The sequence below is a fragment of the Balaenoptera physalus genome, assembly GCF_965194825.1.
Source record: "Balaenoptera physalus genome assembly, chromosome: 2".
Lineage (NCBI taxonomy): Eukaryota > Metazoa > Chordata > Mammalia > Artiodactyla > Balaenopteridae > Balaenoptera > Balaenoptera physalus.
The window spans coordinates 75,238,242-75,264,401 of record NC_138883.1 but is presented as its reverse complement, the minus strand read 5'-3'; the positions used below and the strand labels follow the sequence as shown (position 1 = coordinate 75,264,401).

At 40.8% G+C, this 26,160-nt stretch overlaps 1 long non-coding RNA gene across 2 annotated transcripts; it reads left to right on the top strand.

Annotated features, from left to right (window-relative positions):
* Positions 1-19,646: 19,646 nt before the first annotated feature.
* On the top strand, positions 19,647-25,924 carry LOC309656302. Of its 2 annotated transcripts, XR_014261278.1 has the most exons (3): positions 19,647-21,506; positions 21,622-21,692; positions 22,632-25,924. It is a non-coding gene; the product is annotated as an uncharacterized lncRNA (long non-coding RNA). The 2 variants fall into 2 exon arrangements; XR_014261279.1 differs by having other exon boundaries at positions 21,622-25,924.
* Positions 25,925-26,160: the final 236 nt, after the last annotated feature.

The window sequence follows — 26,160 nt, the reverse complement described above, 5'->3', positions numbered from 1 at the left end:
TGCAGCCTGTCCCACCGCTGGCAGCTGGGCCTCTTGACGGGGTTCTAGCCTTAAGGGTGGGGTGAAGGTGTTTTCTTTATCTACAGAGGGAATTTTCTTAAAATCTCTGTCTCCAAACAGAAATTAAGGATAATATACCACTCCTTTATGTGATGAATCCGAATTTATATCGAATTAAATTTCCGTTTGTTCCTATTGAATGTTCGTTCCTCAGTGCAGACTGTGCTCATCTTGGGCCTGTTAGCCCGGTTCCTTCCACTGTCTAGCCTTCAGGTCAGAGGGCAGAGCCCTGTGTGCCCAGGCTACCAGTCCAGGAAGCAAGTTTTCACCATGTTGAGCCCTCACCAGTAGTGTCTTGCTCATTGGTTCACGGTCTTCATGATATTTTCTGTATCTGTGTACCACTTATACCACTATTTACTAATTTAATATTAAGTTGGTTTTTATATTAAATAGACTTTAAAAATGACTTCGCAAAAAAGTTATCCTTGTTTCAATGCATACTGTGTGTGAAACCATATATTTGATGTCTATTACAAATTAAAATAACACCACATAGGTCACAATTAGAATTTTCATCTATGTACTACCTACCATGACCTCCTGCATCAATCACACTTTAAGAATTACTGATTCAGCCCATTGTTTTCATGTAATAGGCTAAAAGAATTTGGATGAGCAGGATTTGAATGGCCTATTTAAAGCATGACTTAGAGCAAAATGGAAGCTGGGAGAAAAACCCAGACACTCTCACCTCTCGTTAATTGCTTCTTCCAATAAACATGCAAAATAGGATCCAGAGTTGGAAGGAAAGAGTCTTGTATTTTAAATTTAAGTTGAATTAAAATTTTATTACTTAATTATACATGTTAATTTTAAATAAAGTAGAAGATATAAACAAGCTTAAAAATAGAACATTCCCATAACTTCATGACCTAAAAATTATAACTATTACTAGTTTTCAAATTTTTAGCTCACATATTATACAGCTAAATTTTCCATGAAAGGGGATTATAATGTACTTATAATGTATTTATTAACATATTTGTTTTTCTCAACATGTATTGTAGATGTTATCATAACAGGAAACATATTTTAAGGGCATAATTTTAACTGATTGCCTAGTTTCCATTATTTAGATGTACTTCTAGAAATGAATCACTTTTTAGTATTCTTTCCAATTATCCTGTATTATAGACAATATTTTTATGAACATCATTAAAGCTATAGTTTCAATGGAAGTGAAATTGCTTGGTTAAGGGAAAACACATGACACTGAATGTCTGGTTTCCATGAAGAAATTTTTCACCAAGCCATGGCTTCAACAGCAACATATGAGGCTGCTGATGTTCCAATACTATACCAAGTATGGATATGATTATTTTAAATCAGTTTCCATTTTACTAAGTGAAAATTTTCACAGTGTTTTAATTTTCTTTTATTTTACCCTGTAAGATTTTTGTCATTACACATTTTGTCATTAAAAAAATAAACAAAAAAAGATTAAAAAACACAGAACAAGAACTCATATCTTTTCATAAAATAAGATAATATTAAACAAAGTTTGAACAACATTGTTCTGATCCAGGTTACCTTCTAGGTGGTCTCTTTTCTCTCCAGGCAATGTGTCACCCATAGTTTTGATGTTCAACATGCGGACCAGCAATATTGGAACTTGTGCGGAATCCCAGGCTCTATTCCAGACTCCCTGAGTTTGAATCTTCATTTTAACAAATCCCCAAGTGATTCAATCACTTTGAAGTTTGAGAAGCACTAATCTAACTGGTAGCAAGAGTGATTTTCTTAAGTGTAAATCAAAAGTTGTTGCTACTTGCCTAAATGCTGCAGTGGATTTCTAATGCTCCTAGAGTAAAATACAAACTCTTGGCTGTGATATACAAGGTCCTGCATCATTTGAATCTCACCTGACCCTTCAGTCTCAGCTCTCAACTCTCTTTCCCTGACTCTGTGCAACCACAACACTGATCTCCTTTCAATTTCCTAAACTTGTCGTGTCCTGTCCCACACTGGGTCTTATTCTTTCATGCACCCGCAATTTTCTTCCCCCTAATCTTGGTGAGCCTGACTCATTTTATCCTTCAGGTCTCAGCTCTGATATCACTACTGTAGAGAAACGCATCTGACTTCTGCTGATCTTCCTGACTAATGCAGCCATCCATAAACCTCTTCTTAAGTCTATCACAACACCCTGGTCATTTCCTTTATGGTAGTAACCATAATGTGCAGTTATATTGTTGACACTTACATGTCAATGTGTTCATTGCTTATAACTGCAATTAGAGTAGAAATTCTATGAGGTCAGTGATGTTGTTTGTTTTGCTCATGGCTTTACCTTTAGTGCCTAGATTAGTGAGTGGCCCATAGTAGTCAGATGAGAAATATCTACTGAATAAATGTTGCTTGGTCATTCTCTGTTTTTTTCCCTTTTTCCTTCTTGTCATTCCCACCCTTGTAACTCTCAGCTCTGTGTATGTTCTCCTTGCTTGGTATGTGGTACAATTCAGTTCTCTCTGGCCCTTACCTGCAGACTCAGATTCTGGTCTTCTTTGGCTCAGTGGGCTCTGTTAAATAATTAGATTCACTCAGAGTCTCAGCCTGACCTCAATCAACTGACCTCACTTTGTCAGGTGTAATTTCAGTGAGCTGGGTCAACTTGAAGGCTCGTAACCCCACAGTGAAATATCTAAGAGAAAAAATAAGACATGTCCTAAAGACTTTGGAAAATATAAAAGGAACTTCAAGTCAAATAATTATGAGCACATGTCAAAGTTTGATTTCAAATTACTGTGAAAGAAAGTCTCCTTAGGGAACATATTCAAATAATTAGCCTTAGTAGAAACGTTTTATAGGAGAGTAGATTTTTTTAAAATAAATTTTATTTATTTATTTATTTATTTATTTATGGCTGCATTGGGTCTTCACTGCTGCGCACGGGCTTTTTCTAGTTGCTGTGAGCGGGGGCTACTGTGGTGCGCGGGCTTCTTATTGCGGTGGCTTCTCTTGTTGCAGAGCGTGGGCTCTAGGCATGCAGGTTTTGGTAGTTGCAGCAGGCGGGCTCAGTAGTTATGTTTCACAGGCTCTAGAGCGCAGGCTCAGTAGTCGTGGCTCGTGGGGTTAGTTGCTCCGTGGCATGTGGGATCTTCCCGGACCAGGGATCGAAACTGTGTCCCCTGCATTGGCAGGCGGATTCTTAACAGCTGCGCCAGCAGGGAAGTCCCCTATCCAGTTTTGAATTCATTGTTAAGCTTAATTAGAATCATCATTACCTCACTTTGGTTAAGCTATATGAGCAGTGTCATTTGTGAGGCATAATTCAGGATGCTTAGACATTAGAAACATATATGTTTGTACCAGTCATGCTGAAACAAGGTTGTGCTGATTTATAGGTTTGGACACCTACAGGGATAGTAATCCAAGTTGAGCAGCTTCCATTGTTGGTGTCAAGCACAGCAGAATAGTCCAGGACAAGCCGTATTCATATGAGTTTTTCTGTTTTCACAGACCATATGGTTGTTCTGATAGGCTGCACTGTTGGGTCTAGCATACAAAGATGGCATTAATCCCCCTCCCTGCCACAAACACAAACCGTCCAGGGTCTAAGTTTCTCCCTTCCTTGGTACCAGGGCTGTTGTTCTTTTTCCACCACCACAAAACTGGTGTGACCATTCTAGCCACTATAACTTTGTCATTTTTTCTAGTCATTTCCTAATCACACTCAAAACTTTTGTATAGGAGGATAAAGAACAAGAAGGACAAGGGCATTTTCATGCCATTTACAGAGACCATTTATATTCACCACCTTGGGCCTGCTGGGCCACTGTAACGAATTCTTCAAGCGGTGTACTCACATAAATGGTGGTTATGTTCATGATCTAGGACCACATTTATCCAATGATCATTCATCATCATGCATAGTCATTTATCCATGATCTAGGACCAGCCATTTATTCTAGATGGCAGTATAAGAATGAAATTTTAATGCCAGTTTGACTGGGCTACTACCAGTAAGGTGTATTAACCAAGCTGGTCAGAGGTTCGCCCTTCAGGGAAAGAAAGAAGCATTATGCTTTCCACTTCTGGCAAGTTGGAGTAGGTGTATTTTTTTCTACTCAACCTGTTAAGTACAGCTAAAATCCTGGACCACATGTAACAACAAAACGTAAGAATCTGGGGAGAAGAAGCTAGACTAGCTAGGAACCTGGGGCCTGAGGAATGATAGAGCAGTGAGTTCCCTGAGTTTTCTTTTGCCTCATATAACCCAAGTGAGTCCTGGAGAAGCCAGGAACCTGGAAATGCCAACAGGTGCAGACAAAAAAGTCCATGAAAAGTCTTCTCTCTAGCCAAAGGACCAGGAAGAGGACAGCCTAGAAAGATATAAAACTTTAAGACATTAACCAGCACACCCTGGCCAAACACCACAGAAAGGTCTGCAGCAACCAAGCAAATATTTAAGGAAAAGGTAACCGAAACCTGGTAGGGAAGCTTGTGGTATTTTAACGTAATGCTTGTTCCATCTTCTCATCTCTGGATCCATGACAGCTTTTAGATGGCCGCCTGCGCTCCCAGTGTGGGTTCCTGGTGGTGGAGGGAGCAGACCACTTTGTCATCAAAGAATAAAACTTGATTGCTTTGACCTGTTGGGGAGCTCGTGAAGGACTAAGGCAAAGGGCTTACCTGTATTTCACATAACTCAGAACTCTCTCAGGGCAGAGAAGTTGTTACACAGAGAATATTTTCTAAGAAAAAATTCACTAGAGGGATTAAACAGTAGATTTGAATGGGCAGGAGAGGGAACTTGAAGATAGGTCAATTGAAATTATCCAGTCAGAGAGCAGAAAGAAAGAAGAATGAAGAAAAATGAACAGAGCCTAAGAGACCTGTGGGACATTGTCAAATTTACTGACATAAGTATAATAGGATTCCAGGATGAGGAGAAAGTGAGAAACGGCTGTGTGATTTCTGTCCAAGGCAATCTTCTCATAGAGAAAAGGATTTCATTATTAGCATCTTCTCTCTCATCCTACTTCCTACACAGTTGTCGGTGGGAATGGGAAGGACATGACCAGTCCATCTTTGATGGATACTGTTTACCTGGCTGTCAAGCAGAAACGGAGCTGCTGCATTGCTGGTCTCTAGCCACCAGCTTCTACAAGGACATGAGGCAGGTGGTGAAACAAGAAGGAAGAGTAGTTGTCTGTGCTTGTTTCTCTGTTAGACCCAATTACGCTTTTTGCACAGATCGTCCTCTGATAACTCTGGTTTTCTGGTTAAGGTAGGATGGAAAGACAGAGAGAGGGATACCAGACCCATAACTTTGGAGATTAATTCCTAGATGCCAGTGCTGTGTACAAGAAGAGGAAATAAGAGGAATTAGACACATGAACAGCTGCATTGGGTTTATTTACACTCTAGGCACTGAAGGCAGGTCCATCTACTACATCCAGCCCAAGTAAGCACTGTTTCCACACAGATGTGCCATTGGTGCAAAATGGAATGAAGAAGCCCGATCTCTTCTAGTCCTTGACCTTGTTGAAAATATGCCCAGGTTGTGAGTTGGAAACATGTTTCATCAGTCAGATTTTAGGCCATTGTGTCTTCAAAGGATTCTTTTGAGTTAGAATAGATTTCTTGAAAAATTGGAGGTGGAGAAATGAGAAAGGAGGTGTCTGGCCTGATGTGGAGAACAGCTACAGAATATTAAATTCTCCTTGAATCACAAGAGCCTCACCCAGACTTCTATCATATCATAGAATACTTCAGGACTGGTTTTTTAGTGTGAGGGATTGGTCATTTGATATAACTGCTTTTGCTCACTCAAGCATTGCCATTTGATGTAAAATGCGTACACATACACATCAAGCTCTCCCCATACACATTGACTTAGACCATATGCTTCTCAAATATTTAATGTAACTAAAGTGGCATATTTTTACTTTTATCAGTTCACATAATAAGGGTCTATGTTTTGAATATTTCTTTGATCACTGTCTTGAGTCCACAAGATGGCAGTGTCTCCTCAGAGGCTGTGAGGAGAGCTCTCATGTGTTCCTCACTGTGTGTGAGTGTGTGTGTGTGTGTGTGTGTGTGTGTGTGAGAGAGAGAGACAGAGAGAGAGAGAGAGAGAGAGAGAGTGAGTGAGAGAGAGAGAGAGAGAGGTATATGAGAGGAGGAGCTCTGTGGTGTAGCAGGGGTGGTGAGAAGAATCTCTTTTTTTCTTTTGTAGAACAGATCCTTTTTATGATTTCTATGGAATATGAATTATAAATGTCTGAGTTGAACTCATTTTTTTTTTTAGGGTTTTAAATTTGAATCCTCAGTGAACCAGGGGAGGAAAGAATGATGAAATCCTCAAGAGTTTTACTGGTGATCCTGTGGCTTCAGTTAACGTGTGAGTTTGGGGCATTTCTATGGGAACATAAAGTAAAGTATTTGGAGTCATTCTCTATTGTAGGCCCATGGATAGAAACATGGATGTTATTTCCCTTAAATAAGGGAAGGTAGAGGTGGGAGGCCTGTGGAAAGATGACTTACATTCTGCAGAGGAAGCATCCATTACCCAGCCAATCTTCTTCGACTGACCATTCGTTGTGTCTCTGCACAGGGATGAGGAGCCACCAGAAGGGAGTGGAGCAGAGTCCTGCGTCTCTGCAGGTTCCAGAGGGAGCCGTCGCCTCTCTCAACTGCACTTATACTGACAGTGCTTCTAATTACTTCTCATGGTACAGTCAGTACCCCAGCAAAGGCCCTGAGTTGCTCCTGGACGGATACATGAATAATGACAAAGAGGAAGGAAGATATACAGCCCAGGTCAATAAAGCCAAGCAGTATGTCTCCCTGCTCATCAGAGACTCCCAGCCCAGTGACTCAGCCACCTACCTCTGTGCAATGAGCACACAGTGCTCCCCAGGCACCTGCAGTCGGTACCCAAACCTGATGGGGCCCCAGCACTGCCTGATGCAGAGCTTAGGCTGCAGGGCACAGCAATTCTGTTTGCTTTCTAGATGAAAATGAGAATTAAGAGTTAACGGAGGGAAATATTTTTATGATTCTGGAAATAATTGACCCTGAAGGGAAATTAAAGACACAATTTGGTCTGAATGAGTGGAATATTTTCCAGTCTTCTGTTTGTACTCCTGTTTTATACCACAAATTTACTCAATGGGATTGGTATTACGATGCTCTTATATATGACAACAGTATTTTAATTTGATAACTGAGATATCCCCTCACTGTCCTTAGTCCACCTTGCTCTTTCCCCATGTAGTTATTCAAGGTGTTTGATATTCATTACTCTAAACAAGTATGGAAAAACAGAAATGCAAAAGAAAGGAGTCTTAAGCAACTACTTTATAAAAGTTGTAAGTCATGAGTTATTTTTGTTACAGATCCCCCACCCCATCTCCACCCTCAACTGCTACCCCACTGGTGGATTAGATAAGGATACATTTGATGAGTGGATGGAAGGACTAGAGTCAGAAAGTGAGGACTGTTTGAAACAAAAAGCCTAGACAGTTGCAGGGGCTCAGATCAGAGATGGCTTATGTTACCATTTTTGAGTAAGGCTGAGTAAAACTCAAAGTTCCTGGCTTGTTGCCTGTGGGAGAGTGTATTTGTTCCTATGTACTTGAGTATGGCTGGAGATGGTAGAATTAGCTACAGCCATAGAATGTCCCATACCCGCAGCAGGGCATGGGAACACAGAATGACTTCAGATTTCCTGAGACGGATCTCTGAGTAGCATCTGGAATAAAAAATTCTAGACACCAAGGAGCTTTGTTATGGTGATTAAAGACGTACATGGGGGCTTCCCTGGTGGCGCAGTGGTTGAGAATCTGCCTGCCAATGCAGGGGACACGGGTTCAAGCCCTGGTCTGGGAAGATCCCACATGCCACGGAGCAACTAAGCCCGTGAGCCACAATTGCTGAGCCTGTGCGTCTGGAGCCTGTGCTCCACAACAAGAGAGGCCGCGATAGTGAGAGGCCCGTGCACCGCGATGAAGAGTGGCCCCCACTTGCCGCAACTAGAGAAAGCCCTTGCACAGAAACGAAGACCCAACACAGCCATAAATAAATAAATAAATAAAATTAAAAAAAAAAAAAAAATTAAAAAAAAAAAAAAAAAAAAAAAAAAGACGTACATGGATCAACTGTCAAAGACCCTATGGTACTGAGGATGTTTGAGAAAATGTTGGTGAGGGGAGTTGAGAACATCAGCAAGGATATGAATATTCCCCCTCTCCTGACTCACTTGCACTGTGGAATTGTCCTATAACTTACGTCCAAGTCCAGGAAAATTATTTGTGGCCTGATGGAAATTCAGCCTTATAATAAATCTAAAGTTGAATTAGAGGGAAAAAAATTAAAAGTCACACTCACTGTAAAGCTGAAGCTGTGGTCTGTTAGACATGACATTGTTTATGTAGTCCAAAGAGTGGGACAACTTGGAAATGAGCAATTAAGATTTTTATTCAGTTTTGTTCACATAGTCACTGATTAAACTGATGCAATCCAATCAGAATTTGCTTCAAATGGTCAGCCTGCAGACTTATGACTTACAAATATTTCCAAATCATGGGAAAAACATTTGAAAGGCAGTGAGAAACGGCATGAAGTTGTGCTGGAAGCAAGATGGTCAAATTCTCATCCCACTTTCCTTTTGTGCCTTCTGGTGCCACTGGAAAGAACGTAGTTTCTGGTGCTGGTTTAAATATCTTTTGTTACAATGAGCCATTTGACTTTAGGTTATACTATTATACGTATTTCAGCATTGGTTTAGGATTAAAGGAGGTAGCATGTTGTCTTCAGTTCCTTAAAAGCAAAGCCTAAATTGGGGTTTCCTGTATCCATAATTTTTTGAGAAAAGCAAGTTAAGATGGAAGGGAAAAGGCTAGGCTTGGATGTGGCTCAGCTGGACTCTTGATGCAGCCTTGACCTCATGGGGATCTCCGAAGCATGAAAAGCATGAAAAGCACCACAGAATTGATCCCTTCCACCGTGAATCATGGGGGCCAGACAGCTGACCTCTGTATCACAGAATAAAGCAGTCATTTGAGCAGAGGTATATCCTACTGGAGAATGGTGACCTTTATTGGCATAGATCGTTTTTCTGGGGAAGACGGCAATTGTGAGCCAAGTGTAGCCAACACTTGCAACAGCTGGGGACTGGGTAAACTGGCCTGGAAAAGGGGATCTAGGCTGGGCACCAGCAATGTCTACAACTAACATGGAGCTCTTTTATCACATGGTTTGCATTCAGATAGACTTTATAATTATTGTATTTAAAATGTTAATTTCCTTCTTCACTTAATGAGGTTTAAAAAGCTGGTCTTACAAATCTGGAAGAATTGAAATAATGTAGGGTAAACCACTTAAGAGAAAAAACAATCAAAATAAATATGAAAATTAGTGTTCAAAGCCAAGACTCAAGATTTTCTGAGAGTAGTGATCAAGACACCAGCATATTATTCTCTTAGTTCCTTTGGTCATTCTCGAAATACTACATTCCCATACTAGACCATAGAGCATGACATTCCACCATAACTTTGGATCCGGGTATAAAGGACTCTGATGATTCACAGTTGAAGACTCTGGGCTTCCAGGAATGGAAAGAGCTACCATATCTATACTTGTAAATGACTAGTGTTACTTTGTTCTTGGTTTATATTTAAGAATGAAAGGCTGGGTAGCAGGATGGACTCCATATTTCATTGTGTCCATGTTCTCCACAAGGTTTCTTCCTGAGTGGGATGCTTGACCAGTAGTCTGGGCATGTGGACATACCATGTTACTTGGCAGGCTTCGTTTTAGGATGACTGAGCAGAGAACTGGTTATTAACTTGTTCCTTCCCCTCCCCCTGCACCTAATATCAGTTTGAAGGTGGCTTAACTCTGTCAACTACTCACAGGAAAAATTAGCATTCCAGGTGTTTTAGTTCAACTTTAGTGAACATCAAATGTCCACGTACAGGCTGGCCTACTATGCGTCTCAGGTATAAGCACAGCAGCAGAATGCAGGGTACAGAGGGAGACTAGTATAGCTATTCCACATATTGACCTTCAATTTGCCCCCATGTTCTGTCCCTCCTGCCCTACATCATACCTATTCTCTTTCTCAGTCCAGAATCTCTACTGGTTCCTGAGGAGTAAGTTTCCTTCACTTGCATTTCCAATAAAATCTTCTCTTAGTTCATTCTAGGCTGTGTTTCCTCCCTCTCTGTCTCATCCATCAGTATGCTCACATCTACTTTCTATCTTATGGGAACTGTTGATATTTTTCACCTTTTTTATTATTTTCACATTATGGATTTAGCATTATCCTATTTATACTTGTAAATTTTATCTCAGTGGGAACTTGGATAAGATGGGAGGCGAGTACATATGCTTGGTCAGATGTTTTGAATCATTTAAAGTTTCAAACTGACCATATGATTTGGTCTTACATGTGAAAAAAAATCTATGGACAGGGTCAAGAAGTGAATAAAAGCACAAGGGAGAACGGACTTCAAGCTGGTACAAGTCAATGGAGTATTCAGAAAGGGGGAAGTTGTTCTGACCTTGTGAAAAGGACCCCAGCTGGCCAGATTCTCATTTCACCAGAGAATTCTCTTCTTAGTTATTTCAATTTGAGGTTTCAGTGGTCTCTGTGCTAAAATAAGTTGGGTAGGGAAGTCTTTTCCCTTCAGAGTTTCATCTTACGATTAGACCACAGAGCGAATGTCCCTTGATTGACAGACCTTGTCTCCTACCTGCATGGGATGCTGCTTGCTTCGCTACCTTGAGTGTCACTGTCAATCTACTCCCATGTCCTCTGTACCTGCAGACATTCTTCTTATTCCTGCTCTGCTGGTTGCACTCTTTCCAGCTTTATGGAGTTCATGTAGGTTTCTTTTTCTTTTTCTCACAGTTCTTTCCAGAATCATTTATTTATATGCCATATTTTCCTTACCTTGAGAATTTTGCTCAGGTTTCTCTGCAGGTACTCCTCTGTTGGCATTCTTCTTAGTGTGAGGTCCCCTTAACTTGGCCTAATATGCCAGTCTATTCTGACCATTGTCAATTGGAACAGGACTCTCACTTTCTCCACTTAAGCATGTGGTGCCCAAGTTATTTTCTCATAGTTTTATCAAATGTCAAAGTTGTTCATCTGAGCTCAACGAGTCATCTTCAGACTTTCTTCCTGACAAAGAAAACTGTTGTTTTCATTAGTTTGCATTGATTAAATAATTAATGTCATGTGTTCCAGGCTGATTTTAAGTAAAAGTCCCTGATCTAATTTGCTTTTTCCCTCTTACCACCAAATAAAGGAATACTCTCTCCCCCTCCCTCACCTGCTATAATGCTCACATCCAGCAGCACAAGGCCATATGAAGCTCAGCTCATCTGAGGCAATTGATCTTTTTCCTTCTGCCTCATGAATGGCTTTAAAAAAATAATAGTCTCTCAATGATATTCCAGAGCCTAGTATATGGTCTTCTGTAACAAATTTCTCAGTGAAGTAAACTACTCTTCTGTTACAAACCCCCATTTCTCATTTACTTTAGGATTAATACCACGTGCTCCAGGAGATGACATCATCACAGATTCAGCAAGGAAGAAACACGTTCTGGTGAAGATTTGATGATCACATCTTTGAAATGCCAAGAGTCAGCTTTTATGGATCATTGGTTCTCCCTCTGGCCTCCAGAGGGCGATGTTGCACAAAGGAGACATTTGTTTTTGTTGCCCATCATCACCATCCACTGAGCCCCTCCTCCTGCAGCCAGCTGCTGTATCCTCACTGATGTCTGAGTTGATAGGAACCTGTGACGAGAACAAGAGGCCAGAAAGGATCCAAACTCATCAAGAGAAAGACTTTCTAACAGTTCTTGAACCTTGTTAAAGCAAGGGACTTGTCCAGCTCAACCTTCCCTCTCCTCCTATAGCTCTGAAGGCTCAGTGACCTGGGCCTTACCTGTCTTACCTGCTCAGGAGCCTGCAGCGTTTCCACTGCTCAGCCATGCTCCTGCTGCTTATCCCAGCGCTTGAGATGGTTTTTACCCTGAGTAAGTAACATCCCATTCCCTTTTCTACTTTCACAAAAGTGACCATGTTCTAACTGGAGTCTGAATAGAGACACATTTTCTTATAGCCAAATCTGCCCTGCTTCTACTGACACAGCATTGATGTTTCAGGAGGAACGGGAGCCCAGTTGGTGACCCAGCCTGACGGCCGCATCACTGTCTCTGAAGGAGCCCCTCTGGAGCTGAGGTGCAACTACTCATCTTCTCTTTCAACCTATCTCTTCTGGTACGTGCAGTACCCCAACCAAGGACTCCAGCTTCTCCTGAAGTACACATCTGGAAACAGCCTTGTCTCAGGCATCAAAGGTTTTGAGGCTGAATTTAGGAGGAGTGAAACCTCCTTCCACCTGAGGAAACCCTCAGCCCATTGGAGTGACTCGGCTGAATACTTCTGTGCTCTGAGTGACACAGTGCCTGAGTCTGCAAGGGGAGCTGAACACAAACTTCCTGAGACCTTGGGACTTTTTGTGACTCAAGAACTCGCGAGAGTTTTCAAGAGGGTCTTTTTTTCTGGGAAGGCAAATAGGGCGGGCTGGGCTGGGCCCTGGGGAATTCTTATCTCTGGAATAGTTGCTTCAATATCAGTGCTGTGCCACATTCAGATAGACTTTATGTGGGATGGAGGTCTTCTGATGAATTTCTCCAGGAGGGATGCCCCCTCAGCAACTCCCCTCCCCATCCCCCTACACTGAAGAAAATACATCAGAAAGCGTCAGAGTCCTTAAGTCAAAAAGGTGAAGACTGATTTTTATTAAAAAATCATTTCTAGCATTCTTATGATAATTAGCACAGCCTCAGGTGTTGATCATGTGTGGAAAACTGAAGCACTTGGTTATAAGATTAGCTGACAGGCAGTGCCGCATAAATTCTCAGTTAGGGCAACCTGTACAGCATATGTTCCCAACGAGTGCTGTATAGATTCTCAAACCAGATTTGAAGCTTAACTTCCAGCACGTACATAATACTTCACTGTGTGATACTGACATATTTTAAAATAAATCAGCTATCGTGATACCTAGATTTCCAATTTTGTGAGTGTTACAGAAAACTAATGAACAAACTGAACATAATTTGTAATGTAATATTGAAAATCTAAAAGCCACCCAGTTTAACTGTTTTTTGAAACAGTTATTCCAGTTACTTCCAAAATAAGAATTTGAGGCCACTACCCCCCCAAATATAACAAATACAATGGATTAAACTACTGGAAGTCTCTAAGACATTGCATAAGGAGTCACACCAATTCACGATATAATATAAAATTACACATTCAACAAAAATTTCCAGTCTTTCACAGCACATTAGCGAAGTTATAGGAAAATAGACCTCCACTACCAAAATTCACAATATCAAATATTACATGAATTCTAATAGGGCTATCCAAGAGCGGGGAACATATTCATTTCCTCTGAAACAACTTTACCCAAAAGCTGATACGCTTAAGATATTTTATATACATGATTATGACTCCAAATTATTATTTGTGATTTGATTCATATGATATGCTTAAAAAAACTGCCCTCCAAAATATTGTAAAAAGTTTACACACACAGAAGTTAAGCCTCCCTGAATTCAAAATTTCCTAATTCCTAGTGACAGAAATTATGAAGTGAATGATTTCACCTTCTAAAAATTTTACAATTACCTAAATCTAATTTCTTTAATGAGATGAGATGAGGTAGGATTCCCTCCTTATTTTAAATGTGTCTCTAGAAGTATAAAGAATGAATTTAAAAATAGCTTATAAAGATGGTTCTATGAATTGAACAGAAAGGGGATAGGGGGTTTATGTTCAAAGCAAAATGGACTTGGCTTTTTCCTCTATCGTTGCATCAAAAATTCATTGTTCTCACTTTTAGGTTCTTGGGCTGCTGAGTCCTTAGTTTCTAAATCTTAAGGTGCCACCTCTTCTAGTTTTTCTTTTGTTCCCCTTGTCATTTTTGTTTGGAGTTTTTATAACAGAAGATTTGTCCTTTCCTTGTACCTTTTCTAGTCCTTTCGTTTGCTTGGGTCACATTTCCCAGGCACAGGAGTCTTACCGTTCTCTTGGGCTCCTCCTTCGTTTGTCCTTCTCCAGAACTGACCTTCCTCTTGAGCATCTTGTTGAATGCGATGCTCACAGCGGGCATGGAACTGTCTGAGTCCAGCAGGGAGCCTAATCACACACTTTTAACACTCTGTCGCTTCGTTGCATGTTTTTATGTCTCCTAACCAAGATTTGAAAATCATTCAGATTGTCTCTGTATCTTAGTAGGAAAATTTGACTAGTTACATTTGTGTTTACATGCATTTATTGGTACAACTAGTATTTTATTTATTTATTTATTTATTTATTTACGGCCGTGTTGGGTCTTCGTTTCTGTGCGAGGGCTTTCTCTAGTTGCGGCAAGCGGGGGCCACTCTTCATCGCGGTGCGCGGGCCTCTCACTATCGCGGCCTCTCTTGTTGCGGAGCACAGGCTCCAGGTGGCGCAGGCTCAGCAATCGTGGTTCACGGGCCTAGTCGCTCCGCGGCATGTGGGATCTTCCCAGACCAGGGCTCGAACCCGTGTCCCCTGCATTGGCAGGCAGATTCTCAACCACTGCGCCACCAGGGAAGCCCAACTAGTACTTTAAAGTTATTTGGAGTAGTGTCTTAGTTTGGACAAAAGTGTCATAGACTAGGTGGCTTACAAACAACAGGGGTTTATTTCTCACAGTTCTGGAGGCTGGGAGTCTGAGGTTGGAGTGCCAGCATGGTCAGGTTCTGGTGAGATCCCTCTTCTGGTTTGTAGACTGCTGACTTCTCATTTTTATCCTCACATGGTGGAGAGTAGAGCAGAGAGACAAGCTGTTTGCATTTCTTATAAAGGCACAAATCCCACAGTGAGGGTTCCACCCTAATTTCCCCCCAAAGATCCCGCCTCCAAATGCAATGATGTTGAGGGATTAGAGTTTCAACATATGAATTTGGGAGGAAAACAAACCTTCAGTTCATGGCAAAGAGTATTGATTTGACATTATAGAACACTCCTTTAAATTCTTTATTTAGGTTTAAGAGACCCAGCACTTTCTTGATTTTCTTCCTATATTATCAGTTGCTCCTTCTCAGTCTCCTTTGAGGGTTTTTCCTTCATCTCCCTGATCTCTAAACATTGAAATATCTCAGGAATTTATTCTTGGAACTCTTTACTTTCTACCAACAATTTATTTCTAACTTATTTAATCCAGTCTCTTGGCTTTAAAAACCGTTTAAATACCAAAATTGATATCTGAAACCCAAATGACTCCTCTGATTTCTGGACTCGTATATTAAATGACCTATCTGACATCTCCATTTGGGCATCCCCTTCTTGGTACATCTCAAGGTGATCTCCTGATTTCCACCACTCCAGCTACTCTGCCCTCCTTACTTCCCACCCCTTCTTGTGAAGTCTTCCTCATTTAGGCAATAGGCAACTCCGTCTACCAATTTCTCTGATCACCTTGGCCAAAACCTTGAAGTTGCCCTTGTCTTCCAAATTTTTCTCATATCCCCATTTGATCTATTAGGAAATTCAATCAGCTCTTTCTTCAAAGCAGGCCCAGAATTGACTACTTTTCACTACGGCCACTGCTCCTACCTGATCCAAGCCACTCTCATCTTTTGCCTGGTGGTGGCAATAATAACCCTAACTGATCTCCCTTCTTTCATCCTTGCCCCTCTTTGGTCTGGTCTGCACCCAGCAGAGAGATCTTTTGAGGACATAATTCAGATCACGTGGTTTCTGTGCTCACAACTCTCTAGTGGTCTTCCATCTCACTCAGATAAAAAGCAGATTCTTTACTACAACCTACAAGGCTGACTCCATCTGGTTCCCTGCCATCTCTCTGACATCAGCTACTGTCTCCCCCTTACTAACTCTCTCCAGCTTCACCGCACTTGATGTTGCTATAACACGGCAATCGTTTTCCTGCCCTGAGGCCTTTGCAGGTGTTCTTTCCTGTACCTTGAGTGCTTTTACTCCAGGTAGCCACCTAGCTTATTTCTTCACTTTGTTCTGGCCTCTGCTCGGGAGACATGCTCGAAACATTTATTGCAGCATTTGAGGGTGGTAATAATTGGAAAAAAAGAAATACACGTAAAAGGAAATGAAATTGATTTATTTGTAGTGAGGTGGATGGACCTAGAGTCTGTCATACAGAGTGAAGTAAGTCAGAAAGAGAAAAACAAATACTGTATGCTAACGCATATATATGAAATCTGAAAAAAAAATTAATGGTACTGATGAACCTAGTGGCAGGGCAGGAGTGAAGACAGAGACATAGAGAACGGAGGTGGGGACACAGGGTGGGAGGGGGAAGCTGGGGAGAAGTGAGAGTAGCATCGACATATATACACTATCGAATGTAAAATAGATAGCTAGTGGGAAGCAGCAGCATAGCACAGGGAGATCAGCTCAGTGCTTTGCGATGGCCTAGAGGGGTGGGATGGGGAGGGTGGGAGGGAGGCTCAAGAGGGAGGGGATATGGGAGTATATGTAGGCATATGGCAGATCTGTTGTGTTAACACAATATTATGAAGCAATTATACTCCAGTAAAGATCTATTAAAAAAATACACAAAGTGTTTCTCAGAAAATGGGTACAGAAGCTGTGATATAAATCTATTCTATGGAATACTGTGTAGCTGGGGTGTTGGCATCAATAGGTCATCAGGATGTATAACTGAGGACCGTAACTCAAATTGCAAACTGTGTAGTATTATATCTATATGTATTTATATAGATATATATAGATTGATTAATAATATATTCATAAGTCCTTTAAAATTTTGAAATAAATAACAGAGCAGAACATTTAGCTTCATACCCCCCAACTTATTGCCACATCTCTGTCCATCTTCTACTCTTTTATTTTCATCTAGGAAGTGTCTCTATTCTATTCCCAACCTAATATCTCTACTTAATCTCTTGATAACATTCCTTTCTATCGTTCTCAGGAAAAAGACAAAGTGATTATGTTCTCATTAAATTTTTGTCTGACTGTTCTCTGTTATATGTCTCCTTTTTCCTGGATTCATTTTGTACTATCTGATGTGCCACTTTGTATATGAATACACACACACACACACATATACCATTGTCTTTTCTATCATGCTGCAACGTCTCGTGAGTAGACAATGCTGCATTCAGTTTTTAGTTTTTTAAGATGTAGCACAAGATCTAGCTTACAGAAAACCTTTGATAAGTTGCTGTGGACCTATTTTGAAATAGATTGGAGAAATCACATTCAACCCTGAAGATGCAATTTGACAAAATATTTTAAGATAGTAGGCTCCATTAAATGAAGAAGAAACCAGTTTACTTAAAAAAAAATCCCCATCCAGCCTGAGAGTTGTTTTGTTCCTGATAATTTGTAGATGGTCCTCAGGAGAAAATGGAACGAGGGTTCTGGGGTTCTGGCGGCTGCTGATGAGCTAGTTGACTTAACAGTTTTAGACCACTAGGTGGCACTGTAAGCTACTCTAAATGAGGAACTTTTTTCTCAGGTTCTGAGATGGTTGAATCTTAGTGAAAATTTGAATGAGGGTTCCTGGCAGTTAGGAGAGCATCTGAACTAGTCAGATGGGGAACAGGGGCATCTCCATATATTCATCTGCGAGGAAGGTCTGTTGCTTTGATTGGTGTAAAGAGATGATTCCTCAGCAAAACTGAGCGTCAAATAGGGCCACGGTAAAACTGGAAGTTCAAGAAGACAACACATGCATTACCTATCTACAGTTTTGATTTCCGTGACTAAAAATTCTAAACTATAAGCCTTTACTCTCACTTCAAAATTTTTTTTTTTTTTTTTTTTTTTTTTTTTTAAATTTTTATTTATTATTTATTTATTATGTTTATTTTTGGCTGTGTTGGGTCTTCGTTTCCGTGCGAGGGCCTTCTCCAGTTGCGGCGAGCGGGGGCCACTCTTCATCGCAGTGCGCGGGCCCCTCACCATCGCGGCCTCTCTCGTTGCGGAGCAGAGGCTCCAGACGCTCAGGCTCAGCAGTTGTGGCTCACGGGCCCAGCCGCTCCGCGGCATGTGGGATCTTCCCAGACCAGGGCCCGAACCCATGTCCCCTGCATTGGCAGGCAGACTCTCAACCACTGCGCCACCAGGGAAGCCCCTCACTTCAAAATTATTCCAATGATTTCTACCTTCTATTATACCTCTGTTTCTCTCAGAGACAAAATCAGGAAAAAAGGAGATGAGAAAATGAAATGGGAGAAAGATGGTGAACATATGCAGAGAAAGAGGAGAAAAGAGAGAAAAGAAAAGAGAGGTTAGGAAGAAAGAAAGAGGACACAGTTATTTGAATTGTGGCCCCTACTTCATAGTCACAGAACAGAATCAGCCAGGCGAATGGGGAAAGTGCTGCATAGGAGAAGAAGGGCTGTAGAAAGGAGGTCAGGTGGCCAGCGTATACATGTCCTATTTCTCTTTCCAGCAACCAGAGTCTTGTTGGAGACACTGTATTTGTTTATGATGATTATGTGCCTGAGGTTTACAGAACTGTCCTAATTTCATTTAACTGTATTTACTCCTTTAAGGCGGATTCAATAAATAAAGAACGCATTCAGTGAGATATTCTTTCTTTGTGAGAGCTTCCTTGTAAACGAATTATGTTTTTACTGGAGTGTTGCTTTACACTGTTGTCTTAGTTTCTGCTGTACAATGAAGTCAATCAGCTATATGTATACATATGTCCCCTCCCTCTCGGACCTCCCTTCCCTCCATTCCACCGTTCTAGGTCATCACAGAGCACTGAGCTGAGCTCCCCATGCTATATGACAGGTTCCCGCTAGCTATCAATTTTACACATGGTAGTGTATTTATGTCAAACCTAATCTCCCAATTCATCCCACCCTCCCCTTCCCCCCTTGTGTCCACATGTCCATTTTCTATTCCTGCCCTGCAAATAGGTTCATCTGTACCATATTTCTAGATTCCACATATATGCATTAATATACGATATTTGTTTTTCTCTTTCTGACTTACTTCACTCTGTATGACAGACTCTAGGTCCATCCACGTCTCTACAAATGACACAATTTCATTTCTTTTTATGGCTGAGTAATATTCCATTATATGTACCACATCTTCTTTATCCATTCAACTGTCAATGGACATTTAGTTTGTTTCCATGTCTTGGCTATTGTAAATAGTGCTGCAATGAACATTGGGTACATCTGACTTTTTGAACTATGGTTTTCTCAGGGTATATGCCCAGGAGTGGGATTGCTGGGTCATATGGTAATTCTATTTTTAGTTTTTTAAGGAACCTCCATACTGTTCTCCATAGTGGCTGTATCAATATACATTCCCACCAACAGTGCAAGAGGGCTCCCTTTTCTCCACACCCTCTCCAGCATTTATTGTTTATAGATTTTTTTGGTGATGGCCATTCTGACCGGTGTGAGATGATACCATACCTCATTGTAGTTTTGATTTGCATTTCTTTAATAATTAGTGATGTTGAGTATATTTGCATGTGCCTCTTGGCCATCTGTATGTCTTCTTTGGTGAAGTGTCTATTTAGGTCTTCCGTCCATTTTATGATTGGGTTGTTTGTTTTTTGATGTTGAGCTGCATGAGCTGTTTTTATATTTTGGAGATTAATCCTTTGTCAGTTGCTTCTTTTGCAAATATTTTCTCCCATTCTGAGGGCTGTCTTTTCATCTTGTTCATAGTTTCCTTTGTTGTGCAAAAAGCTTTTAAGTTTAATTAGGTCCCATTTGTTTATTTTTGCTTTTATTTTCATTACTCTAGGAGGTGGGTCATAAAAGATCTTGCTGTGATTTATGTCAAAGAGTATTTTTTCCTATGTTTTCTTCTAAGAGATTCAATAAATAAACAATGCATTGAGTGAGATATTCTTTCTTCGTGAGAGCTTCCTTGTAAATGAATTCTTGATCACTGTCAAACTATATATCCTGATTTTTGGCTAGGGAAATTGGGTCACTGATAATTTTTTCAGACTATATTTTCCCCAGATGAAGCCCTTATTTTTTCTCTGAGGTATCCTTTCCCTTTCTTTACTCCTTCCTGACATGTCTGATTACTGGGGCACTTTAAGTGGAGGCAATGTTGCGAGGGTGGAAAGCCTAGATATTTCTGTACCTGTGATCAGCAATGTAGCAGACAGTAGGGTACTGGTCTCAGCAACAATGCCAGTACCTTGCTGAAAAACTAGAAGGAAATCTCTTTGCTCTCCAATCTCCTTGTACTCCTCTTCGTTAAGGACAGCTGGGACTCAGCCTACCTGTTACTTTCGTCTCAGCTATTTGGGGGCTAGAGGAAAGGCTTTCCCCAAACAACTAGTTTCCTTCTTAGATGTCCATTGATCTCTGCATGCCAAGCTTTCTCTACAACCTATTGTTTTCTGCTCTTCATCCTGGAGTTCCCTGCTACTGACCCCAGATTTATATATGAGCCTCAATGGGACACCTCACTTAAGCTCTGTTGGCACAGCATGGCTGGCTTCCACAGAAGCTCCCTGGCTAAGCACAGAGGATCAGGGACATTTTAAGTCTACTATCTTTCTAGAATTGCCTTCTTCTTAGGTCAAATGATTTTTACTTTGTTTATGGTCTATTTTAAAATAAACCTGTAGAACTAAAATTCTAAAGGGTCATTCCTGGTGTGAGGAAGGTCAGAATCAATGATGATGAATGGAAAATACCTTGATATGGTAATGTTTACACATTTCATTAACATACTTGTACAGAAGCTTAAATTTCTGTGAAGTCTGATCTATCAATATTTTCCCTTATTCTTTCTGACTCTCATGTTTAGAAAATTCATGACCATCCTAAATTTATAAAAATATGCTTTTATTTTATTTAAAATATTAATTATCTCTATTTGGAATTTATTTCATAGCTGATGTTAAGGTATGCATCCAAATTTATTTGTTGATCTCTAGATGACTCTCCATTCATGAGGACATATTTTATTGAATATACCATCTTTTCCCTATTTTTTGATAACTAAATTTCCATAAATAATTTGTATGTTTGGACTTTCTATTATGTTCCGTTGATATCTCTATCTGGACCTTTCTGGTAACATGCTTCTTCACTTAGTACAACATTACACTTTGTCTTATTAACTGTGGAGGAAATCCCTCACCATTCTGTTTCAGAACTGAAGGCCTCCTGAAGCCGGAGATTATCTGCAGTATCAGATAGGGCCTCTAGAGGAAGATGCTACACAACTTGAACTTGATAGAAAGACAGAAAGCAGCCAGCCCTTTGAGGAAGAGCTTTTACTTTGCATGCCATGTAAACTCACTCACTGCTCTGTCATGGTGTCCATGTGGCTGAATTGTTTCCAGGAAAAACCTGCAGAAAGGAGCTTCCTGTTTCCTCACAGCTCAGACATGAAGTCCACCCTCATCTCAGTGCTTGTGATGATATTCACACTCAGTGAGTAAAGTGTCTTTTTATTCTTTCTTTCTCTGGTCTTCTGATTTAGAGTCAGTTTAACAAACTATTCTCCTCTGTCTGCAAGACAATCCCTGATCCAGAATTGGTGTTACAGGAGGAACAAGAGCCCAGACAGTGACTCAGCCTGAAGACCACATCTCCGTCTTTGAAGGGTCCCCAGTGCAGGTGAAGTGCAACTACTCATATTCTGGGAGCCCTGAGCTCTTCTGGTATGTCCAGTACCCCAAACAACATCTCCAGTTGCTCCTGAAACACACCTCAAGAGAGAGTATCAGAGGTTTCACGGCTGACCTCAACAAGGGTGAGGCATCCTTCCATCTGAAAAAACCCTCAGCTCAAGAGGAAGACTCAGCGGTGTATTACTGTGCTCTGAGGGACACAGTAACTGGTTTTACAAAGGAAGCAGAGCACAAACCCCTTAAGAGTTACTGAAAATATTTCTAAGTTCCCTATTTGGCCACAGTGGGGCATTCTCTCTCTAGAGACTGACACTGAGTTTATCTCTCAGATACAGTTGTCAGTTAGCTATAGATTAACCTCAAAAATTTGTTCAGGGAAATTCTCATTACCTACAATGCCTAAATTAATTTTTAAAACAGTAAGTGTATTTATTCTAGATATTAGTACCTGGAAAAATACTTTTGAAATAAAACTATGTAACGGCATAAAAATCCTTTTCTTGGCCCAGAGGGGCTCCCCAGGCTTAAGTGGTGCAGTCCCTCCTCTCTAACTCCTCTGCCATAGCATCCACCCCCACGTGTGCTCATCACCACATACTGAAGCACAGTTCCTGAAAAGTAGGATACTGTTTCCTGGCATGTGGTTGCTGATCTTTCTACAGCTAATGCCTTTCCTCTCATGCACTTCATGGACCCCTACTACCCAAATCAAGTGCAATCAGGAGAAAAATCACAGCAATTTGAACAAGGAAATTTTAATATAAAGAATTATTAACTAATAACAGGGAGTTATTTACTAATGAGTAAAAAGAACCCCAAAGAACATAAGAATAGCATAGGTAGGGAGACGCTGTTATCTCTGGGAATAAGCCAGAGTTCCGAGGAAACTAACACATTGTAATTTGTACCCCCTTCTCCTACCAAGCCAATGACTCAGGCTTCACTGGGGAGTGTGTGGCTGCAGCCTGCTGGATGGGGAAGTTTGCTGAGGTGCCAGAGGACAAGGTTGACAGGCAGAAGAACACCTCCCAGGCTTCCAACACAATTTATAGGAAGCTGGCAAGGGAGTGCTGCTGAATTTTCTTGGGTGCTTGTGAAACTTGCCAAGAAACCACCTGGGGGGCTGTCATTAAATGTTGCTGGAGGTGAGCATGACTGGTGTCCCACAGGATGGCCAAGCACTGCAGGAACAAGAAGTGTGGAAAACACGCCAGGACCTGGAAGAGATGCTGTTTCTTCCTGCAGTGTCCTTCCAGTCCCCTCTACTGACAAAGCTTAACATCATGCCAGCTGGCAAAGGAGAAATGTTTACAAGGTCCATGTCCAGAGTCACCCTCTGAATCCATGAAGGGTGGATTTATAATTGAAAGGCAATAAATTGATAAGTGGCACGACCCATCTTTCTGGTTATTGATCTTTCCTACACACCCCTCCATACACATTTGAACTTCCAAACAACAGTGAAATGACTCCATGTTTCTATCTAACAAGCTAAAGCTGTCCTTTGAACAAGTGAAGATGTTCTCATCATTTCCTCCAAATGAGGAGACCCATAATCCCAGCAGTCACTACGGATCACTGGCTCTATTAATTACTTCTAAAATTCAGAGGAAATTTCACTGAAAATGCTGTTATACACAGACCAAATTGTAAAGTTAATCTCTGCCAATCTACATAAAAAATAATTTGTGGTGAGGAGAAAGAAGAAGAAAATGGCAATGTATACAAAGGAACACACATATAAAGAGCAAAAAGAAAATATAGAAAACTACTACATTCTTTAATTCCCAATTTGGTCACGATACTGCAATTGACATGGATGGCTTCTTTCTTTTATTACACATTTTATATTTTCCCTGCCCTCAGCCATAACCTCAGTGGATTAGGTTTCTTCCCTAGTGGTGTGATCCAAATCTTCATTCTCAAAGGATCTGAGTACTCAAAAATCTTGTCTTTTTATTGCTTGCTGTAATTTAACATTAACATTTAGTATCAGGCTTGGAAGTGCCAAGAGGCTCCCCTAGGAAATCTCCTGGGTTCCAGATATAGTCCTCTTTATATCTGTTGTGTAGCAGCTACCTAATTCCTCCTTGGTAATTGGTATCAATCACTCCAGTCAGTAGAGTAACCTCATTTTCTATTCATTGTTGTGAGACATATGTAGCCCAAATGGCCACATGGCTGTCTTATCTTCCAATTCAGTGAAATTATTGCTGTGTCCCCTGGTGAAAGCCTTCCTCCTTTTAGAGAATAAGACCTCCAAACCAATACAGCTCAAAGTTACAAACATTGGGAGCAAAAATACTGCTAGTGGGTTACTGGTAATAATAGTGAGAGAGTCCACTCCCAGAGCCACTTCCTTGATTCCTGAACTCATGCATTCTGGGTATGGGGGAGAAAACATCATATAATAGTCTCTGCTATAAAGCATATATTGCATCATATAAGACAGAATCCCATCTTTTCACAGAGTTGTTTTCCAACTGGTGCTATAATGGAATCAATAAGCCATTCTACATTTCAACAGGCCAGCCACTTCTGGGTGATGGGGTATGAGGTAAGAGAAATAATCCCATGGGCATGTGCCCACTGCTGTAATCTTTTGCAGTGAGAATAGTTTCTTCCTCAGAAGAAATACTGTGGGCAATACCTTGATGAAATTAGGCATTCTGTGAGTTTATAAGGATGATGCTGGCAGAGTACAATGAGCAAGGAAGACAAATCCATATGCAAGTATATGTGTCTACTCCTGTGAGAACAAATCTCAGCCATCTCCATCATGGAAGATATCTAATGCAATCCACTTGTCGTCAGGTGTCTGGGCAGTCTCTCTGGGGAATGACACCACATCAGGGGCTCAGCATTAGTCTCTGTGTTTGACAGATTAGGCACTGAGTTACAGCATTAGCTAGGTCAAACTCGCTAAGGGGAAATCAATGTTTTTGACCTCATGCATATCTTCCATTCCTGCTAGCAAGGCCACTTTGTTCATGGGATCATTGACCAAGCATCGGGGTGTCTGGGGAAAGATGTTGACACATCCATAGAGTGCATCGTTTTGTCCATTAGTAAGAGCTTCCATTTCCCTTGGCCAGTATCCATATAATGCATAATTATCTTGACAGTCTGTGCCCATTCTGAGAGGTCCATCCAGATACCTCTTTCCTAGATTTCCTTGGCACTAATCTTCCAATCTTGTTCCTTCCAAGTCCCTTACCATCCAGAAGAATCATTAGCAACTGCTCAAGAATCACTGTAGATCAGTACCTCTGGCCATCTGTCACTCTAGATAACATGCATAACCAAAAGGTATCACCTGATGATTTGGAGGGATGGTCCTTCATCTTCATCCTTCAGTGGGCTATAGTGCTAGTTTTGTGCGGTACCAAAATAATGTGCAAATCCATATGAAAAATAGGCTTGATTTTCTTCTTCCTTAGTTAACTGATTATAAGGAACTCGCCAGGAGGTTATAGGCATGGTTAAGGGAGAGTATACAAAACAAGAAGAGTTTGTGTCAAAGGAATCTGAGGTGCTTACTCATTCAGCTTACCTGGATCTTCTGGGGATGCCTGAGCCCAGTCTCTTATATACCATTTCCACTTGATGATAGATTGCTGCTGGGCATGACCAACAGTGCAGGTATGTAGGTCGGACAACACTTGGTTCATGATGGAAGTTCAGGCTGCATGGTCACTAAGTCAGTTTTTTCCTAAGTTAGATATTCAGACTTTGCCATGGTAAATTAGCAAGTCAGAAGCTGTTTCTTAAAAGGAGAATCAATATTTAAAGAAAAGGGCATAGATTCCCCCCAGCCCCCAATACTAGTGGACGATGCTGCAATTTTCCTGTTGGTGTTTCCCATCTCTCCATCCTGTTTGCCATGGAAACTCCAAGCATCATTTTTGGATCTGCTGGATCATAAGACCGAAGTGATGAAGCAGATAGCACTGAGATGTTCCTTCCTCTGCAATTTTTTGGAATAGCTTAAGAAGGATCAGTGTTAACTCTTCCTTAAATGTTTGGTAGACTGACTCAATAGCTTTTGACTCCAGTTATTTGACCCTATTGGAGTTGCTGAGGCAAACCCAATATTAATTAACTTATTCCTTTTTTACTTAATTCAGCCAGAGTCAGTTTCTGTTACTCACCAATAAGAACCCTGACTTATATACAATCTCATTCCAGCATTAGGCAAATTAGAAAAAAAAAAGAAAAGAAAGCTCATAGATAAAATACCAGAAGTGATTGTAAGAAACCTAGCAGTGGTCCTCAGAGGTATTCTGTAAATACCAGGCGTTAATATTCTTTCTTAATTGAGTTTTTACGTGAATTAAACTGTATCTGTTCTTACTCTAGGCTGGAACTGGAGTGTAATAAAGGCAGAGAATAGACTAGCTTTGTAATTTCTTCTGTATCAGCTCTAACACACTTCATCTTCCACAGCCACTCTA